Consider the following 20,442-nt stretch of genomic DNA (forward strand, 5'->3'; position numbering starts at 1 on the left):
AGTTACACAAAGGAGTTGCGGTTGTTCTCTTTAGGTGCAACGAAGATTAACAGATTTGACCATAAACATGTAAGATCACTAGTTTGATGTGGAAAATAGAGGATGGCTTCTCCCATCAGTAGATGATTCGAACACCAGGGGGCACAGATTTAAAATTTCAGCCAAGAGAAATAAGGGGATGCGAGCAAATGCTATGTATTAAGAAAAATCATAGGATAGTTATGGGCCTGTCCCACTTAAGTGACTTTAAGTGTTCGCAGGTGGTTGCCGGGGAGTCGCCTTCATGGTCGTGAGGAGTTCCCGCATTCTGGGTACTAGTCGCGGCCTCATTATGGTCGACGCAAATTTTTAAACATGTTGAAAAATTAGCGGCGACCAGAATGAAGCCGCCATGGAGAGTAGCGAGAATTCTCTTGCCGTAGGTGGGTCGCCAGGAGGTCATAGGTTCTCGTAGGTTGTAGCCGGTGCTGACCGGTGAATTTCATTGGCTCATTGGGGAAAAAAAACGTAAGCAGTAGTTTTCAGAACCAAGGCTAACCGACCGGTAATGTTAAAGGCAACGGTGATCAAGGAAAGGTTGAGCCCACCATGGTTCATAATTGCCTGTGGGGAAAGAAATAACGAGTGATACTAATTTATTGTGTAATTCTAACTTAACTGCCTATGCTCCCAATTCCAACAAAATCACAGTCTTCCCTACTCCTAAAGGTTCACACTTGTAAAGTGTTAATATAAAATGTTTCTGATCATAAAACTGTTCACTTCTTCAGTGTGAAGCTTAACATCACTAGGCTTTGCTGTTCATCTTGCACTAACATTTAAATTGACATCTCATCCCTAAAAGGCATCCTAATGGGCCTGCCCCACTTAGGTGATCTTTCAGGGGACTGTCAAGTCTTCCTTCACCAGCCCGTTATGCAGGCGGGGGACAGGGCAAGCAGGGGGGAGCGCTATCTGAGTGAAATTCACACGGTGCAAAGCCAATGTGATACAGACACACACCACGATGAACAGGAAGGTTGGCGCTGTAATTAAGCACAGTGTACGGGAAGGGTCACGCAAGTTCTTTAAAAGAGATGGGGGGGGGGGGGGGAGAGAGGGTAGAAGGCGTGGAGACAACTTTTAAGATGCCAGAGATACACGGCTGTGAAGCTCGGCGGACATTACCAGTACCGGTCGGTCACCCTTGGTTCTGAAAACTACCGCTTACATTTCTTGTCTCCCAATGAGCCAATGAAATTCACCAGTCAGCACCGGCTACAATCTTCGAGAGCCTAAGATAACCTTTGACCTCCTGGCAACCCACTACCACTGCACCTATGGCATGAGAATTCTGGCCGGCACTAATTTTTCAACATGTTGAAAAATTTGCGGCGACCATAATGACGCCATGACTAGTTCCCAGAATGCGGGGACTCCTCACGACTATGAAGGCCACTCCCCGGCAACATGTGGCGACCGCATAATCTCCTGCAGTCACCTAAAAAGTCGCCTTAGTCGGACAGGCCCATAACTCCCACAACCATTTTAGTGTTATCTTTCAGGTTGCAATCACTGATGGCCATCTACTGCCCATCTCCAATTGCCATTGAGAAACTTCAAACCACTTTTTATTTTGAATCGTAGCAGTCCTTCTAAAAATAGCAGCACAATGGCATTTGGGAAAGAATTCTAGGATTTATACCCAGCAAGGGATTGGGAACACAATTTGAAGTCTGAATGGTGCATAACTAGACTGGGAATCAGCAGGGTAGTGGTATTTCTCTGCGCCCGGTGCATTTGCTGTTCCTAGAGCTAGTGGTCACAGGTTTGTGAGGTGCTGTTGAAACAGCATCGATGTGCAACTGCAGCTCATTGTGCAGATGATACACGCTGCAGTGGCGGTGGAGGGAATGAATGTTCAGTGTGGGCTGAATGCCAAATCAGTGAGCCGCTTTGTCACCCCAGGTGGTATGTGAATGTGTTCATCCAGGCAATTGCATTCCTCATTTCTGTGCTTGTAGATAATTGAAAAATGTAGAGAGGGTCAGGAGTCAGTCACTGGGCATAAAAGATATGGCCTCTGACCTGCTCCTGTTGCCATAGTATGCATGTGATTAATTCAGTTGGGTTACTGATCCACTGTAAGCGGATGGTGGGCACTTTATGATAATCAATAGTATAGTTGGTGCGGGTCTGCCGCTTTTAGGACATGAATGTCGAGTGATCATCCATTCCTAACTTTTGGTTGGAACAGGCTGACAAGTAGATCAGCTTCATTGTTAGCAGCTGAGACGGTCCCAATGAGCCTGGGGATGGCAATGTTTATACAATCATCTCTCAGTTAACTATTTAATTGTCCATCCCTGCTCATGATCAAATGTGGCTAGGTTATTGAGTTTGATCGTATTTATTGGCTGTGGGATCATTTGATAGTCTGACTTGTTTTAGCCATTAAGCATGCATGAGAGCAGGTAATACACTGGACTATGTGGTGACAGGTTATGTATATTTTTCTGCTGCAAAACTGAGCATTCATGATATGTTGTGGATTACTTCATCTAGCATTATAGGAGTGCCAGAAAACACAATGGAGCATGCACTCAGTGCAAAGACAGTACTTTTCCCTGCACAAGCTCATGTAGTGGTCACTTTTACCAAGGCTGTGATGGACAGAACCATCTGTGATGTCTACCCAGAAACTTATTCCTAATGTACACAAAAATGCTGGAGAAACTCAGCGGGTGCAGCAGCATCTATGGAGCGAAGGAAATAGGCAACGTTTCGGGCCGAAACCCTTCTTCAGATTTTCGATTTTCCAGCATCTGCAGTTCCTTCTTTCTTAAACAACTTATTCCTAATATTGGTTTGTTCACTCTTGAAGATCCAGTCAGGTAGCTCAATCAGTGGTGATGGATCTGAAGCTCCCACACAAGGTGCATTGTCATTTTGCTACTTCCAGTGCTGCTTCACACTATTCAACATGAAGGAGCACCAATATATCAACTGAGATTAGGTGGTAATCAGATTTCCTTATCACATTTGCTTGTGTAGATACAATAAGGAATGGATACCACTGGCCATGATTAATGAAGAGACAGTGAGTAGGCACTAAGGGAGCTGGTATAACCATTCAAGTCAATTCAATCTAGAAATCACACCAACTAACTGGAAATGTCACACATGTTAAGAAAACCATTGATGTTCTGATGCCATGAAATATGAAATGGTTGCTACTCCTTGCCTGTATCTAACATCAAATTTGGTTGTTCTGTCCTGATAGTGGGAAAGACAAACAAGGGAAGCTGCAATGGAAAATACTGACATGTTAACTATTAGGTATGACACTTTTTATTGTATTGTATTGTATTGTATTCAAATTTATTGTCATTGTCTCAATTAGAGACAACGAAATGAATTTTCGTTACAGGCAGTATCATAGAAATAAATAAATAATAAATAATAAAACATATTAAAAATAAAATTGAATTAAAAAAAGAAAAGCACAAACACAGAAAGTCCACGACACAACATAACACAGTGGCACCAAGGTGAGGAAGGCACCATAGTCCAGCCAGCCTCCCCTCCGATCTTCCCAGATGTTCATCCGTGGTCTGGGCCTTCCGAGCACCCGCAGTCGCCGCACCGGGCGGCCCGATGTTCAGGCCCTCACGCCGGGCTGGTGGAACGCCGACGCCGATCCCCGACGGTGAACATCCTCCTCCTCAGCGGCCCGGACCTCCCGATCAGCCGCCTCCCGCAGCCGGAGTCCGCAGCTCCCGAGTCCGCAGGCCGAGCCGGGCGGAGTCGCAGGACCCCACGTTGTTGATCAGCGCCGCCCGCGTTGGGAGCTCCGCAAACCGGAGCTCCATGATGTCGGTGCAGCAGATCCAGCACTCCGGGCTCCAGACGGCGATCCCCGGTAAGGCATCGCCAGCCCCGCGATGTTACAGCGCTGTCCCGCCGCTGCTGGAGCTCTGGTCGAACCCGGCAGGAAAGGCCGCGCCAATCCAGTAGGTAGGCCGCTGGGGGGGTGAGGACGCGACTCGAATAATAGTCGCGTCCTCTCCAGGAAGCGACCGAAGGACGGTATCCCCCTTACCGTGCCCTCTTCCCCCACATAAAGACATTTAAAAAAACATAAAAAACACACTTTAACATAACTAAAAAAACAAAAAGATACCGGGCTGAAGGTGGAGGCAGCTGGCACCAGCGCCACCGGAAGTACAACACAGTGCATGCGCCTTGGTCAGGCTTTACTTGGCTGTGTGACAGCCATCATAATTTGGATATTCCAAATCCAGGATTGGTTGGGAGGATATTGCAAGATCAACAAGGCTGAATGTGAGCAAAACACAAAGTGCTTGGGAAACTCAGCAGGTCAGGCACCATCTGGTGAGGAAATGGACACATGACGTCTCAACCTGATATATCGCTTGTCTATTCCCTCCCCAGAGCTGCCATTTTGGACAATTCAGTGGGCCTTTATGAGTCAAACACATTATTGTGGATCTTGTACTAATGTCCTTAATGTTCCCGTCAAGGACATTAGTACATTGGGTTCTTAAACAACAAAATGGTAGTCTCCGTCATTTCAACCAGGACTATTGCTAGTCTTTAATTCAAGATATACAATACAATACAACGTTATTTATCCCAGGAGGGAAATTGGTCTGCCAACTGTCATAAAACACAACAAGATACATGAAATTAAAGTGTCAAGAAGAAAGTTCAGGATTGGGGATGTGCAAAGATTGGGGGGGGGGGGGGGAGTCAGTCTACCCTACAACAGAAGAGAAAGGAGTTGTACAGCTTGATAGCCACAGGGGAAAAGGATCTCCTGTGGCGTTCTGTGCTGCATCATGGTGGAACCTGTCTGTTGCTGAAGGCGCTCCTCAGGTTGACCCGTGAGTCATGGAGGGGGTGAGCTGTATTGTCCAAGATGCACCGCAGTTTGAGGAGCATCCTCCCAAGACCATCTCCAGTGAATCCCACTCCACCCCCAGGAAGGAGCCAGCCTTCGCGATGAGTTTGTTAATTCTGTTGCCGTCCATGGCCTTCACTTTGCTACCCCAGCACCCAATGGTGAAGAAGATGGCACTGGCCACCATCAATTGATAGAACATCTGAAGCATCTTATTGCAGGCGTTGAAAGAGTGGAGCCTCCTCAGAAAGTACAGCCGGCTCTGTCCCTTCTTATACAGTGCCTCAGCGTTCCTGTATCAGTCCAGTTTACTGTCGAGATAAACTCCAAGGTACTTGTACTTCTTGGTAAACTACACATCCACAACCTTGATGGAGACAAGGGACAGAGGTGTACCTCGCCTCCTAAAGTCCACCACTAACTCCTTACTCTTGTCGGTGTCGAGCTGCTGGTGATTCAGCCCACACCACTCAGCAAAGTCTAACTACACCTCTGTATTCAGCTTCCCCCCCCCTCACTGATGCAGCCTACAATTGCAGAGTCATCTGAAAACGTCTGCAGGTGTCCGAGGTGTATCTGAAGTCGGAGGTGTAGATGGTGAACAGGAAGGGAGAGAGGGCTGTGTTGCTCACTGCCATGTCCGAGACACAGCTCTGTAACCTGACACACTGCGGTCATCAAGTCAGTTAGTTGGTGATCCAGGACACCAATGGAGCATCCACCTGCATTTTTGTCAGTTTGCTCCCTAGCAGTGTAGGCCAGATGGTGTTAAAAACACTGGAGAAGTTATAAAACATGACCGTGTTTCAGATATTAATCCAAATTTAAATTGAACAGCTACCCTGGAATTTAGTTAAATTTACTATGACACAAGCATTCAGCTCGTCAGACGCGTGCATGCTCTCAGCAGAGCAATCCTGCCAGTGTCATTTCTTCTCTTCTTTCTCGCCTTGCAGACGTCGCTTTCTCTGAATGAACTGTTGAGGAGGCCTATGAGCGTAAGAAGCTGCGTTACGCAGAGCTTGCAGCAGAGGCAACGCAGCGTGGCTGGAACACCAAAGTCTATCCAGTTGAAGTGGGATGCAGAGGATTTGTTGCGTCATCTACCATCAGACTGCTGAAGGAGCTTGGAATCCACGGTCAGGCTCTGCGGAAGACCATAAGATCACTCTCAGAGGCAACTGAAAGAAGCAGCCGGTCTACTCCACTATCAACATCCCGAAGTCCTGGTCATTGTAGCCAGAGACTTCAACCAAGTCAACCTCAGTGGCGTACATACCAAAGTACTATCAGCAGGGGGGCGGGATGAAGAAAGGAAGAGGCTGGGACAGTGGGCTGAGGGAGAGCTGAGAAGGGAAGGAGAAAGCAGGGACTACTGAAATTATAGAAGTCAATGTTGATACCGCTGGGGTGTAAACTGCCCAAGCGAAATATGAGGTGCTGCTCCTCCAATTTACAGTGGTCCTCACTCTGTCCATGAAGGAGGCCCAGGACAGAAAGGTCGGATTCGGAATGGGAGGGGGAGTTAAAGTGCTGAGCCACCGGAAGATCAGATAGGTTAATGCGGACCGAGCGGAGGTGTTCGGTGAAACGATCGCCAAGTCCACGCTTGGTCTCACCGATGTAGAGCAGCTGACACCTAGAGCAGCGGATGCAATAGATGAGGTTGGAGGATGTGCAGGTGAACCTCTGCCGCACCAGGAAAGACTGCTTAGGTCCTTGGATGGAGTCAAGAGGGAAGGTAAAGCGACAAGTGTAGCATTTCCCCCGGTTGCAAGGGAAAGTGCCAGGAGAGGGGGTGGTTTGGGTGGGAAGGGACAAATTAACCAGGGAGTTACGGAGGAGGCGATCTCTGCGGAAGGAAGACAGGGGAGGAGATGGGAAAATGTGGCCGGTGGTGGGATCCCGTTGGACGTGGCTAAATTGTCAGAGGATTATTTGTTGTATGTGACGGCTGGTAGGGTGGAAGTTGACTCTGCCCTTGTTACGAGTGGGTGGGGGGGGGGGGGGGGGGGGTGATGGGGAGAGCCTCATCTCTAGTGGAAGAGGGGACCCCCCGTTCCCTGAGGAATAAGGACATTTCTGATGCCCTGGTGTGGAACACCTCATCCTGGGTGCAGATGTGGCGTAGACGGAAAATTGGGAGTAGGGGATTAAGTCCTTACAGGAAGCAGGGTGGGAAGAAGAGTAGTCCAGATAGCCATGGGAGTCAGTGGGTTTATAGTGGATGTCGGTCAGTAGTCTATCACCTGCAATTAAATTAAATTAAATTTCTTTATTTATATAGCACATTTTTAGTCAACTTGCATTGACCCCAAAGTGCTTCACATAATTACATCCACACACACAGGCAAAAGTGGGTGAAGTGTCTTGCCCAAGGACACACACAGGCAAAGGTGGGTGAAGTGTCTTGCCCAAGGACACAACGACAGTATGCACTCCAAGCGGGATTCGAACCAGCTACCTTCCGGTTGCCAGCCGAACACTTAGCCCATTGTGCCATCTGTCGTCCCTATGGAGATAGTAAGGTCTAGAAATTGTAGGGAAATGTCGGAAATAGTCCAGGTGTATTTGAGTGTCGGATGGAAGTTAGTGGCAAAATGGATGAAATCAGTGAGTTGTATGTGGGTGCTGGAGGTAGCACCAATGCAGTCGTCGATGTAGCGGAGGTAGAGTTTGGGGATAGGGCCCTGGTATGCCTCCAACAAAAATTGTTCGATGTACCCTACAAAGAGACAGGCATAGCTAGAGCCCATGCGCATGCCCATAGCTACGCCTTGTATTTGGAGGAGTCAAACGAAAAGTTGTTGAGTGCAAGGACCAGCCTTGTAGAGATCTGCACGGCAGACTACCACGGCACCCTGCTTGTTGGCAGGTTTGACCACTCAGTCTGGGTTGTTGCAGAGTGAGTGTAGAGCTGTACGTTCAGGGGGGAGAGGTTTGAGTAAGAAAGGGGAGTTGAGAAGTTGAGGCGGTTGATGTCCCGCCGGCAGTTTAAAATAAAAAGGTCTAAAGCCGGAAGATGGCCATGAGGGGCAGTCCAAGAGGGGGTCCGTTGGAGATGGGAGAAGGGGTCATCACTGAGGGGCAAGGGCTCCTTCCATTGAAAAAACGCTTTGATGCGGAGGCGACGGAACAAGAGCTCCACATCATGGCGGACGCGGAACTCATTGAGGTGGGGACGGAGGGGAACAAAGGTGAGGCCTCTTCTGAGGACAGACTGTTCGGTATCAGAGAGGGGAGGTCACGGGCGATGGTGAACACACGGCAAGGATGGGGGTTGGGGCTGGAGGAAGGCAGGTGAGTGGACTGTCTGCCAAGCAACTTTGACCCACTGCAGTTCGCCTACCACCTTGACAGGTCCATGGCCAATGCCATCTCCCTGGTCCTACATTCAACCCTGGAACACCTGAATAAGAGAGACAGCTACGTAAGACTTCAATACATAGACTACAGCTCTGCTTTCAATGCCATTATCCCATCCTGGCTCATCCAAAACTCATAGATCTTGGAGTCAGCACTCGTCTCTGAAACTGGATACTTTACTTCCTGAACAACTAAGATGAGTGACAAATTATCCCCAACAATAATCTTCAACAATGGTGCTCCACAAGGATGCATTCTCAGCCCCCTTCTCTACTCCTCATATACCCACGGCTGTGCAGACAAATACAAATACAACTCAATTTACAAATTCGTAGTTGGCACCACCGTTGTGGTCCGGATGTCAAATAATGACTAGACGGAGTACAGGAATAAGATTAAGAACCTCGTAACCTGGTGTCAAGACAACAACTTTTCTCTCAATGTCAACAAGACAAAGGAGATAGTGATCGACTTCAGGAAACAAGGTGCTACACATAGCCCAGAATATATTGATGGCACTGAATAGAGATGAATGAAAGCCCAAAATTCCTAGGAGTAGATTTCACCAGCAACTTGTCCTGGACTACCCATAGCAAGGCAATGGTCAATAAAGCACACTAATGTCTCTAATTCCTCAGAAGGCTTAGGAAGTTTGGCATATCCCCAACAACTCTCACCAACTTCTACAGATGTTCCATAGAAAGCATTTTATCGGGATGCATCACAGCATGGTTTGGGAACAGGTCCATCCAAGAATGTAAGAAATTGTTGAGAATTGTGGACGCAGACCAGACCATTACACAAACCAACCCCCTTCCATCGACTCCATATACACTGCCAGCATAATCAAAAATTAGTCTCAGCCCGGACACTCCCTCTTCTCCCCTCTCCCATCAGGCAAGAGGTACAGAAGTGTGAAACTCATACCTCCAGATTCAGGGACATTTTCTTCCCAGCTGTCATCTGTCAACTGAACCATCCTATCACCAACTAGAGAGCAGTCCTGCGCTACCTCATTGGAGACCCTCGGACTATCTTTAATCAGACTTTACTTTAAACGTTATTCCTTTTGTCCTATATCTATATCACTGTTACATTGCAATCATGTATAGTCTTTCCACTGACTGGATAGCATGCAACAAAAAAGCTTTTCACTGTTCCCCAGTACAATAAACTAAACTAAAACTTTAATTCTGCATCTTATTCTCACATATGTCCACTCCCATTTTGATTGTTTTGACGTATACCTAAATAAAGAGATAATCCACACTAACCAACCCAATGCATCTTTAGGGGGTGGAAGGAAACTAGAGAACCTAGAAGGAACTCACATGGTTATGGAGCGAACTTGCATGTGACAAACAAACGGCTCTCTCAGACAGAACCCTGGCACAGTAAACAGGTAAATTGGGGGGTCTGTTCTAGTAATGTAACCACTGCACCCTCAATATAGTAGTGTATCCAATGTTAAAAGTAAAGATAGAACCATTGATTGCAGCCAGGTTCGAAAGTTTCCACTTAATTGTCATAGTACCGTACACATGGAGCAAAGCGACAGATGAAGTACTTATGAGACTGCCCGTGGAGAATCGCTCCACTCAAGGGAAATCTGTGCAAACATGTTATCCAACAAAAATATGATCCAAATAAAAGGCAACATCCCTTTGTGCAGATGGAAGCTTATGGTCTTGTAGAGATGTATTTAGCAGGATTGCAAAAAAAACCTGTTATATTAAAGCAACAGTTAATATGTACTGAAAGAGATGGTATGACCACTTCCATCAATTCCATTTTTTTTTTAAATTAAACTGATGTTAAATATACATTTTGTGAAAACAATTATATTTGATATCAAAGGTTCTCCAATGATATTGTTCCATACGCTTTGTTACAAATGCTGCTAGATTTCTTAAACAAGTGTAGACTGCAATCATATCTCCAAATTAAATATGGCCATTTGAATCCTTCAACTAAAAGAGAACTCCAAATATCAGAAACTAATTGAACACAAGTCTGATTGAAAAAAAAAAATAGAATTGACAACTCATGAAATCTTAATTCTCAACCCCAGTGACCAAGCATAAATCTGGTCCTCCGGCACAAAACTGTGTTATAAATCAATTCTCATAGGCAGAGGATGCGGCTCTCCATTTGTAAGCATTTCTTTAGCTAGCTTCCAAAACATCTCCAAACACCAACTGTAACCAGTTCTGCTCTTGGCTCAGGCTCTTTGATGCTGCTGTGGCCGAGACTGAGGTGTCAATCAAAGAGGCTTCAAGGTCATCAATCGATATGCCATCACTGACATGTTGATACTTTAGGGTTTCACATCATTTGGTTCCATGTAATTTCAAAGCTATTAATACAATACCAATATTGTATTACGAGCTGTAGTCATCTCCAAGATGAAAATTATAGCAATTATGAACTGTTGGGATCTATTTGCAATGCTTGAATTTCCCGTTCACAAATGGGAAATAAAATTAGCTAATAAGGTTTTATAACCTGTTACCGAGTCTTTATACTTGTTAGAACTTAGTAGATTCCATTATAATTCTGCCCAACTAATGGCCACCAAGGACAGAGACATCAAATAAAAATAAAGAATGTCAAAAGATAATGCCATGCTCTAATTCCATTGACAATTCTAAACCAAAGAATTTGCAAGCTTGCTCTTTTATCTTCTCACCCTCTCGCTCTCCCCCTCTCGACTTTCCCCACACAATTTATGTTTGTAATTTAGTTTTCATAACACTTAGTGCATCCATATTGAGGCAAAGTGCAGAATAGTAACTCTGGGCAACAGTTATATGGTCAAATCAAAAGAAAAATCGGCTCCAAAAAGACCAGGAAATGTAAATTTAAAACTGCATAAAATTTTAAACACTCACCTGGTTTGGCAATATTTTTGACAAAATAAAGTCAATGTTTCAGATCAAAAACCTTTGGTTATGACAAGGCAACAATGCCCAGTTCTAAAGGAGAAAAGGTCTATTTTCTATTTCGGTATTTAATATTCTAAAAATAAATCATGTTGAGCAGAATAGTTCTACAGTGATACCAGATGTAGATGACTGACTATAATCTCTGACACGGGAGCTTTTGATTACCTCTTTAAGAGCTGATAAGCTCCTGCTGTGCACCTCCTCACATGGGGAAACTAAGCAGTCAATACAAGGACACTAGTCTGAACAGCCAGCTATCTCAATAAATTTAATTAGTCCACAGAATGGTTCGAGGATGGACTGTTTCATGACATATGGATAACACACAAAAAAAAGATTTTTACCAAAAAATGTATCAAGCTGAAAGGAAACAATATAGAAAATAGTCAAGTTTAGAACTTTTCTAATAGAGATTTAAAACACAAAAGAATTGTGATAATAAGTAGGTGTTGACATCACGAGGTTGTTATAGCTTTAATATATATATATATTATGCATTGCTATACAGTTATACCGAAATCTGTGTTCATATTTAGGCAATCTTCTCACTCCTGGCAAATAGTTCAAGTTATAGAATTAGCAAACTTGCAATTTTCATACAAGCAACAGATTCAAATTAGTGAACGCATTAGCTGCAGCATTTGAGAAATATAGAAAGCATACCACTTTTAAAAATCTTTAACAATGACTAAAATAAAGCATTTAAAAATAGCACCTAGAAAAAAGCTCTTAACGCGATAATGCCCACAGAATTATACGATTAGGTTGGCCGAGATACAGTCCACAAGGATAGCAAATCCTATTAGGTGCTTCATTATACAACTCAAATCTAATTTTCCAGGTTAACCACCATATTGTCATCATTCATAAAACAAGCTACAGGTACTTGCGATTTAAAAGCCTAAAGATTTCAATTGTATTTAAATATCACTCGGACACTGCATCATGAAACACACCAGATTTACAACACTACTGTAAATATTAGGGGCCAAGATTAAGAATCTTGTGTAACAATAAAAGTATGTTTTACAACTACTGAAATATGCCACATTACATTTAACACAGATGTGTGCTGCTTAAAAAGAATAAATTCATTTGGAAAAGCAGATAAGCAAGAGTTTTGCCACAATCATGCAATAGGAATCTATACGTTCCAATACAGCATGGTGCTCAGTGGAAGTTTACGATATGTTAATAAAATCTACTGATGCAGTTTCCCACAGGAAGGCACAATTGTGCCTTAGCATTGTTTAACAAAGCAAGTGTTTATTTTTTTCTTGATTAATTACACTATATTTATAACCATGCAAATTAAATACACAGACAATATATTACAAATGTCTGCAATGCAAAATAATTTGACGTGAGCTCAGCTAGTAACTGGGGAACAAACTCAGGTCAAAAGTATCTCGCTCAATTTAGTTAGAGTAACGTTTATTCTACTTAATTGTGCAATCCCCAAATAATAATTTAAATCCGGAAAACAATATCTTGCAAAGTTATACTAATCAATTGATCTCAGAGTTCAGCAAGTAACTGCAGAACATAGTTAGGTTCAATATGACATCATACCACACGATTTAAAAATACATTTTTTAATTAGTTTGGCTTGTTTTTTGAACAATTTTTAAGAATCATTTAAATTCAAACTTAAAAAAATGATTTATTTTACAATCCTTTAATCTACATCTCAATTATTAATTGTTTTTACTCAAGAGGATGTGTGATTTGTTGTCATTTCCCTTAACACAATGAAAATGTTCCCATTTCGCTTGTTACATCAACAAAATTCCTCTCCCATCACATGGAGAATACAACACATCCATCAGAAATGTGACATGGGAAGCAAAACACCTGCAACAAATTCAAAAATCATTTTCTCCAAATAAAGAGCTTTCTCGGGGTATCATATTTTATAGACACGTTTCAAATTAATGGAGTTTAAATTATTTTTGTAAAGGGCTAAATTAACCACGCGAACGTTAGTAGATACAAGCCAAACATTTTAAAGGACTGGTGAAGAGAAATTCCCTCTTGCCTAATAAAAGGTGTGCTATTTGTGTACACCATGAGCACAATTAAGGGAGCTTTAATTTGGCTTGCACTGCAAATGACCTTTGACGATAAAAGCATTGAATATCAAACATTAAGCATTCTCACCTATCAACACTACCATCTTAATTTTCTCAAAACTACAGACTAATCCATTATTTGAACAGATTTACCAAACAAGCATTTTATTGTTAATCTGGCATCACCACACTAGGGATGTCACATCTTGTTACAAAACCCAAAATGAAATTAAACCATTTTTTCCAAGGAGGCAAACAACCAGGCATGGTTGAGCCCCTCGTTATGCAAGTTACTAGATCCCATTAACTCAACCACTGTATTGGACCATCTGCCCCTAATACTTGTCTGAAAAGCAATATTGTGGGAATGTTCATATTTACACAGCCTAACATTAACACTATTTACACATGCCTAACATGTTAGACAACGTACACATTTCACCACTTTACATTACTAACCATTCACCACGGTGTGAACGAAAATTTAAAAAACATCTGATAAGTTTACATTTCTGTCAGACCTCCAACACCACTCATAACTTGCTGACTGACCTGCAAGATGTATGGTCATGTCAGACTCAATCGAGTATTTTTTTTCTTCCTGGTTAGCATTGTAAAGGAGATGCACAATGGGGCATTCATTGCTAGTGAGAAGAATGCAAACTGTTTTGAGCTTCTTTAGCATTCTCACTTGAAAACTGTCGACTGGTCAATTCTCTGGAACATTGTTTGGACCAAAGGTTTATGTCACAAAGTGCTGGTCTTTACTTAAAATATTAGTCCAACAGAGGATCCTATTGCCACGTTTTTATAATCTCACCAACATGATCTGATCACTGTTTTCAAATCGCATTAGAGTAAGTGAAAGGAAACGAGCACAGGCCTTGAACCAGAACTTCAAACTGTGTACATCTGCCACCACAGGCCCTACACCCGGAAAGCTGAGCCGTGTACGTTTAATTCCCTTTATATATGGATTGCTGTACGTCAGGCGAGAAACCAGTTATGGTCAATATGTTGAAAGTACATTTTGAAGTAAGGCAACTTTGCTGTCCCACCAGAATATTTACCTTTGGGATAATGAGTTTTTAATTTATATGATAATAACAATCAAGTCCACTGTTTGGACATGCATTATCCTGACTTCGTTAGATCAAGGGGTTTCCTCTGTACGTCGGGGAAACGTTTAACGTGTTATTCTTAAAGCCAATGCACGAGGCTTCAATGTTGCGTCGCTGGCTTTAGGCGTTATATCTAGTAAAAAGGGGACGATTAAGTATTGAAATGTTCGGAAATGCAAAGAGCGCAAATAAGCAAGTCACCGTTGACTGTCCGCGGATACTGCTGTAGCTGTCAACATCAACAGGAATTTTGAACATCCCCTAACCACCTCGAAAACAGTTACGCGCCACCAGCTAGTCTTTCTAATAACAACATTCATCATTCATCACCACAGAGCCAACAAAGAAAACAAAATACACCTTTTGGAGCCCGAATCCTCAGTCAACTTTTCGACGTTGAATCGCCAGAGAGAAAAAATAAGTTTCCAAAACAAAAGCAGAACCGAGTCGACGCGAAATTAAGTCAACGTGTCGCGGTTACTTTGCAGTGTAAAATGACAGAATGCGGCCTCGGGGAGGAAAGGGGGCGTGAATACTTGCTGAGAAATTGTTTGTTGAGTGAAAGATAAATGCGGACGGGCGGGGGGTGAGAACAAGTCCGGCCTTTCCATACTTTTTTCTCGCACCTTCTCGGCTCCCGCGAACGGCTACAAAAACCGCCTGGATAGTTACAGTTTCTCTCCCCGCAATCCAACAGCCCACGTACTGTAGAGAGACTCACCGTCTACCTGAAGGGTGCTCTTCAGAGGTGTTTCCCCCTCCTTCACTTCGACTTTGTCACTCCGGTGTCCTGTTTTCTGTGTTGAAATCTTGTTTTAAAAAGAAAAGTGTCTGAATAACGGCATGCAACTTTAAACCGTATAAAAAAGCCTTAGAGCGGTGCTGGTTAGTTCAGCGTGAGTGGACGGGAGCGAGCACAGACGGTGCAGGCATGAATGCGAGCGGGGTGTGAGGTGCGTGCAGCTTCCCATTTCAGGCCGGGACGAGATGAAGCGGCGCCGCCGCCGCGCTACCATGTAACCATCTCAAGGGCCAGCCCACACCGCTGGCCAGTGGGGGAGTGGGAGTGGCTCACACTCACACCGGCCACCCTACTGCCCTCCTCCCTCTCTGCACAATGACATCTCCTGCTGTCATCTCCGCGGGAACCTGGCAAGAGGGATCCGCGCTCATTCTCACGCCTCAACTTTATTTAATTACCAAATAAGTGACGGGTCTCTCCCTCTCTCTTTGCACTTAGCACACTCTGGTCCCCGGGGCAGGAAGTGTGGCGCGAGGCCCGGGCTCAGTCGTGCGCGTGTAGCGCACCACTAGGAACTGCAGCCTCTAACACCATGGATTTAGTGCTTTTATTAATAGATAATCCCTTTAGGCAGCAAGAACGTGCAGTTTGTATACTCGTTTGGATCCATAAATCGCAAAAGCAGTGTTTTTATGCATACATGTTCAAAAGCATAAACTTCCTTGTTACTTCTCTGGTATTTTTTGTAATTCTCACAGTAAGATCCTGGAAGAATAACGGTATTGCAATGGACTCTCCCTACCCCCATGTCCATTAGTTTATCTTCGGTCAAGTTGATTGGATTGTAAGTGATTCGAGTGCTTGTGTTATTTGTTATGAGATACAATTGTTTCCAATATGTAGCCATTTAAAGTAACTTCTGAGAGAAGCAATTAAACGGTATTGAGAAGTAAAGGAAGATTTTTCGCAGTTTAATGTTTAAATTACTATGAAGTTTCGTGCAACCATTGCAGAACATGAGATTTAGAGATGCATTTCCCAACATAGTCTGACAGAGGAGTAATGGTTCACCGGATAAAAATTCGCCCAACACAGATGATTTTTGAATGCTCCCAGTAAACTGAGACCCTTTTGCCATCTTTCATTAGAAAGTCCTTATAAATGTCTATCTCTAAGAAAATAATTATTTTACAACACAGGATGAGCAACAATAATTTCCAGAATTAGTCCTCTGTGTTTCTATTTAACTACAAATATGAAAATTGAAAAAAATAACGACGTCCTGGGAATTTGTAATAAAATGCATGTCAGACAGGTTCAGTGGAACCAGTAACACCGTTAATGATAATTTTTTGGTCTATTTGCCTCTCTGCCTCCTGAGTGCTTGCAGCATTTTTTTTCTGCCTTTATTTAATTAACTGAATTATTTTGGAGCCATACAATTGAATTGCTGAACAAGAAAATACATGCTCGAAGATTTCACAAATGTTTGCTCCATTGATTCATGTGATAAGAGGGTTGTTATCTGAACAGAGCTTGAGTAAAATGGGCTTTTATTCTTTGCAATAAAAAGATAGCAAATACTGAAAATATTTAGCAGATCAAACAGGATTTGCAAAGAGAGAAATATACATTATATTTACGTTGCATTGCTTCCTGGCCTGCTGACTACTTCCAAGATTTTCTGCTTCTTCATCAGAATGCCACTATTTGGAGTTATTTTGCTTTGGGGTTTATTCTTTGGAGTTCAGAGGAATGTAAGAAGAGGTAACTGTAATGTGTAAGACACTGACAGGATGGTTCTCCTGACTTGAGATTCTCTACTTGGGAGCAGGGTGGAATCAGCCCATGATCTTTAAATAAAGAATACTTAGACAAGCAAACATTAATTCAGTTAAGGTTGTAGATATTTGAAATTCTCAAGTTTGGATGGTCAGTCATTGAGGATGTTCAATGGGGGGTGGGGGGTGGTGGGTGGTGGGGGGTGGTGGGTGGGGGGGGGGGTTGGTGGTGGAAGAGGTGAGAGGTGATTCACAGAGGTTAATGCTGCCTGGCATGGATCATGACCACAGCTCATCCCTGCACTTATTACTTATCATAACTGTTATTACTTTATCTGTCAGAGTGTGCAGAAATATATGTTTTAACCAGATTTCCAGCATCTGTAGTATTTTGCTTTTGATTTAAGTGCTAGTTGTAACTTTCCTATACATCCCTAGTAATTAAAATCACCAGGAGCATACATAAGCTTAGTGTAAATGGCAGAGGGAGTGTACTGCCTCCAACATCCATTTGTTTTGCCATCTGCCTCCTGCCCTATCAAGGGCAGAGCAAACAATGACCTCATTACCCACAGAATGGATGAGGACGTGAGACACTTTCGATTCCAATAGACTGCCTATGGAGAAGGTCTTAAAGTGTAGGAAGGAACTGCAGATGCTGGTTTAAACCGAAGATAGACACAAAATGCTGGAGTAACTCAGTGGGACAGGCAGCATCTCTGAAGAAATGGAATGCGTGATGTTTCGGGTCGAGACCCAAGGGTCTTGACCTGAAACGTCACCCATTCCTTCTCTCCTGAGAAGGTCTTAAATATACATTTAGCCAATGGAATGAAATTGACCATAATTGGGGTGGAAGTGCAGTCTGGTTCATATACTTGCTGATGAAGGCCACTCTACGCCTGTGTTGTTTGCATGTTCACCAAAGTCGAGTCGTTAAGCCATTTGCTAAATAAAGTATATTGCTGCAGCTATGTTTTTTTTTCTTCTTCAGATTCCATTCTTTTACTGTGAACTGTCATCTCCATCCACACCACCTGCTTCATGTTTTCATAATGAGTCTGCTGTTGCATGAATATAGCATTATGCATGTAATATAAATTTGCCTTAGCAAAATAATAACATCTATCTAAACAAAACACTTGACTTTGACTAAAATCTATAGCATAGCATTCTTATTTATATTTTCACAAGCCAAACAAAAAATATTTTAAAATATATATTTTATTGATATGTGCAGCTTTGAAGTATGGGCAGCATTAAATCTTAGCAATGGTTTAATAGAAGTGTTCAAAATCTCAAAGGGTTTTATAAAAGTAGGTAGAGTCGGTTGATAACCAGTGCACAAATTTATGCTAATTGGCAAAAGAATTAAAGGGAGAGGAATTGTTATAATCTAGAATTCAATGCACGACTGTTTGGTGAAAGCAAATTCAACAGTGCAGAACTGTAAGATAGGTAAGATGTATAATTAACGAGGGAAAAATAAAGGGCCGTGGTGTAAAAGCAGGGCAAGTGCCTAATTGGCTAGCTCCTTTAAAGAGCTGACACAAACACAACAGCTCTGATCCACCCTAGATTGCATGATTCTATGATTCGATGGATAACAATGGGCAAGAGTTGAAACAAATCAGCGTAGATGATTATATCATGCTTAATGGTTAGCACAGAGACTTGTGGATTGCTAAATGAGCCATGTCCTTTCAGCATCTCATACACTACATCTACAATTTTGTGGCAAAGGAGATGTTAAATGTATATATGAGCTGTGTTACCATAGCAAAATTAACTTAAATGGATCACACAATGCACTTGATATTTTCTTGCTAGCCCACCACCCATAGAGCACATAATGTAAATAGACGCATGGACTATCTATCTATCTATCTTTCTCTGATCTTGTTATCTTCCGGATTGCGCGTTTTTTCAATCTGAAATGAGGCGCACCCGCGCAGTTAGGGGCTAAGGGTGAGTGGTGGAATATTGCTTTGGGGAATGGCCTCCCGTGTAACTGGGACCCAACGGGCCCCACATAGTCTAGTAGAAGTTAAATTTTGATTGCTGGATACATTTTTTAGCCAGACAATTGTTAATTGTGCATATTTCTTTACTTAATTAAGAAAGACATTAGTTTGCATCATGTCTTCTAAGTTACAATAGTAACATGTATAATATTAACGATAATAATACAATATTAATTTTAAAGCAATTGAAGATTTCCATGGAACTGCAAAATTTAGCTGGAATTGGCTGTACTTGTGGGGAGAAAAAAGTTCAGCTGTATTTGAGGCAGTACATATGCTTCATGCTTGCACCAAGCCCTGTCCTTACAGAACCAATTTTACTTCTCAAAATATACAGAAAAATCAGTTTTAGTATGAAAATAGAATCTTCTGTAACAAATGTAGAAAAGATAATCAAACATAGACAAAGGTGGTACCTGTGCTAAGATTTATCTTTTCATACACTATACACTCCATTCAGATTCTACTTAAGATGAAGAATCATTGATAGACTACACTTCCATAAGTGTTTTACAGAAGGTGCCATTAAGCATTGCGTGTGGCAAACTAGTTAATCACTGAGGCCTTGTGCATGTGCGCAAACAAACCCAAAGGGAACCAGTGGGTAGTAATAAGCACCTTTCCCTCCTTATTATAGAGGTATGAGGCTGAAATAATGTCCTCACTACAACACTAGATGAGATTACCTAACGATCTCTGAAAACCCATTGGATTGCACGCTTCCATTATTCACCGGGCAAAGATACTACACCATTTCTTAGGCCCCCTTCGGTCATGGCTGACCATGGGTGTTTCCAGGGTTGGAGGACACCTATGCGTGACTTTGTTTTTACATGGGGAGACTGGTGCACAGGCAGCCACCACACGGTCTTTGACAGATCTCGGTCAGGATCCAGTGTCTTGGAGTCCAAGACGACTGGAGACCCTTTTCTGCTGCAGCCTTCATCCGCCTTCCCAGCCGTTGTGACGCTCCACTAAGGTCAGCCATCATCCTCTGCCTATTCCACCGTTGAGGTCTTGGTTGGATTGCTCTTTGCCAGAGTCCTCCCCCTCGACCTTACCGCCATGGGTGGCCCTACCAGGAGCATAGCTCCAGACGGCATCGCTCTCAGTATCTCAGGACCACACAAGCTTCTCCACCACGACAAGGGGACAATCCACAGATTACAACAATTAGGGAAGTCAGTTCAATCAATTTCGACGGGTTGGCTTTTCCCTCCATTAGCTGAAAGCCTGAAATTTTCAGGCATCCACTATACTTGTTCAGGTAGAAATTGTCCTTTCAATAAACATTGAACAGCCTCCTGAATCCAAATGTATCACTCATTATAAGCCAGGGCCATCAAGGGATCACAGCTGGATTTGGAGAACCATGATTCCCAATCAAAGGCTGGTGAATCCCCCTGTTGTTGTAGCGGAACCTTCCCCTGTGGGGGCAAGATAATCCGGCTCTGCCATGCCATACACACAGAACTCAAGCAGATAATT

At 43.0% G+C, this 20,442-nt stretch overlaps 1 protein-coding gene across 2 annotated transcripts in view; it reads right to left on the reverse strand.

The window, feature by feature from the left end:
• Nucleotides 1-15,387, reverse strand: part of hpcal1 (hippocalcin like 1) — a 70,054-nt gene extending 54,667 nt beyond the window's left edge. The window contains exon 1 of one of the 2 annotated variants that reach the window (XM_033021601.1): nt 15,129-15,387. The gene's annotated coding sequence lies outside the window, so the exon portion shown is untranslated. Of the gene's footprint in view, nt 1-14,767; nt 14,904-15,128 lie in introns of those variants that run through there. The other variant, XM_033021602.1, reaches the window with a different exon arrangement.
• Between the last annotated feature and the right edge of the window lie 5,055 nt (nt 15,388-20,442).

Source organism: Amblyraja radiata, chromosome 5, assembly GCF_010909765.2.
Source record: "Amblyraja radiata isolate CabotCenter1 chromosome 5, sAmbRad1.1.pri, whole genome shotgun sequence".
Classification (NCBI taxonomy): domain Eukaryota; kingdom Metazoa; phylum Chordata; class Chondrichthyes; order Rajiformes; family Rajidae; genus Amblyraja; species Amblyraja radiata.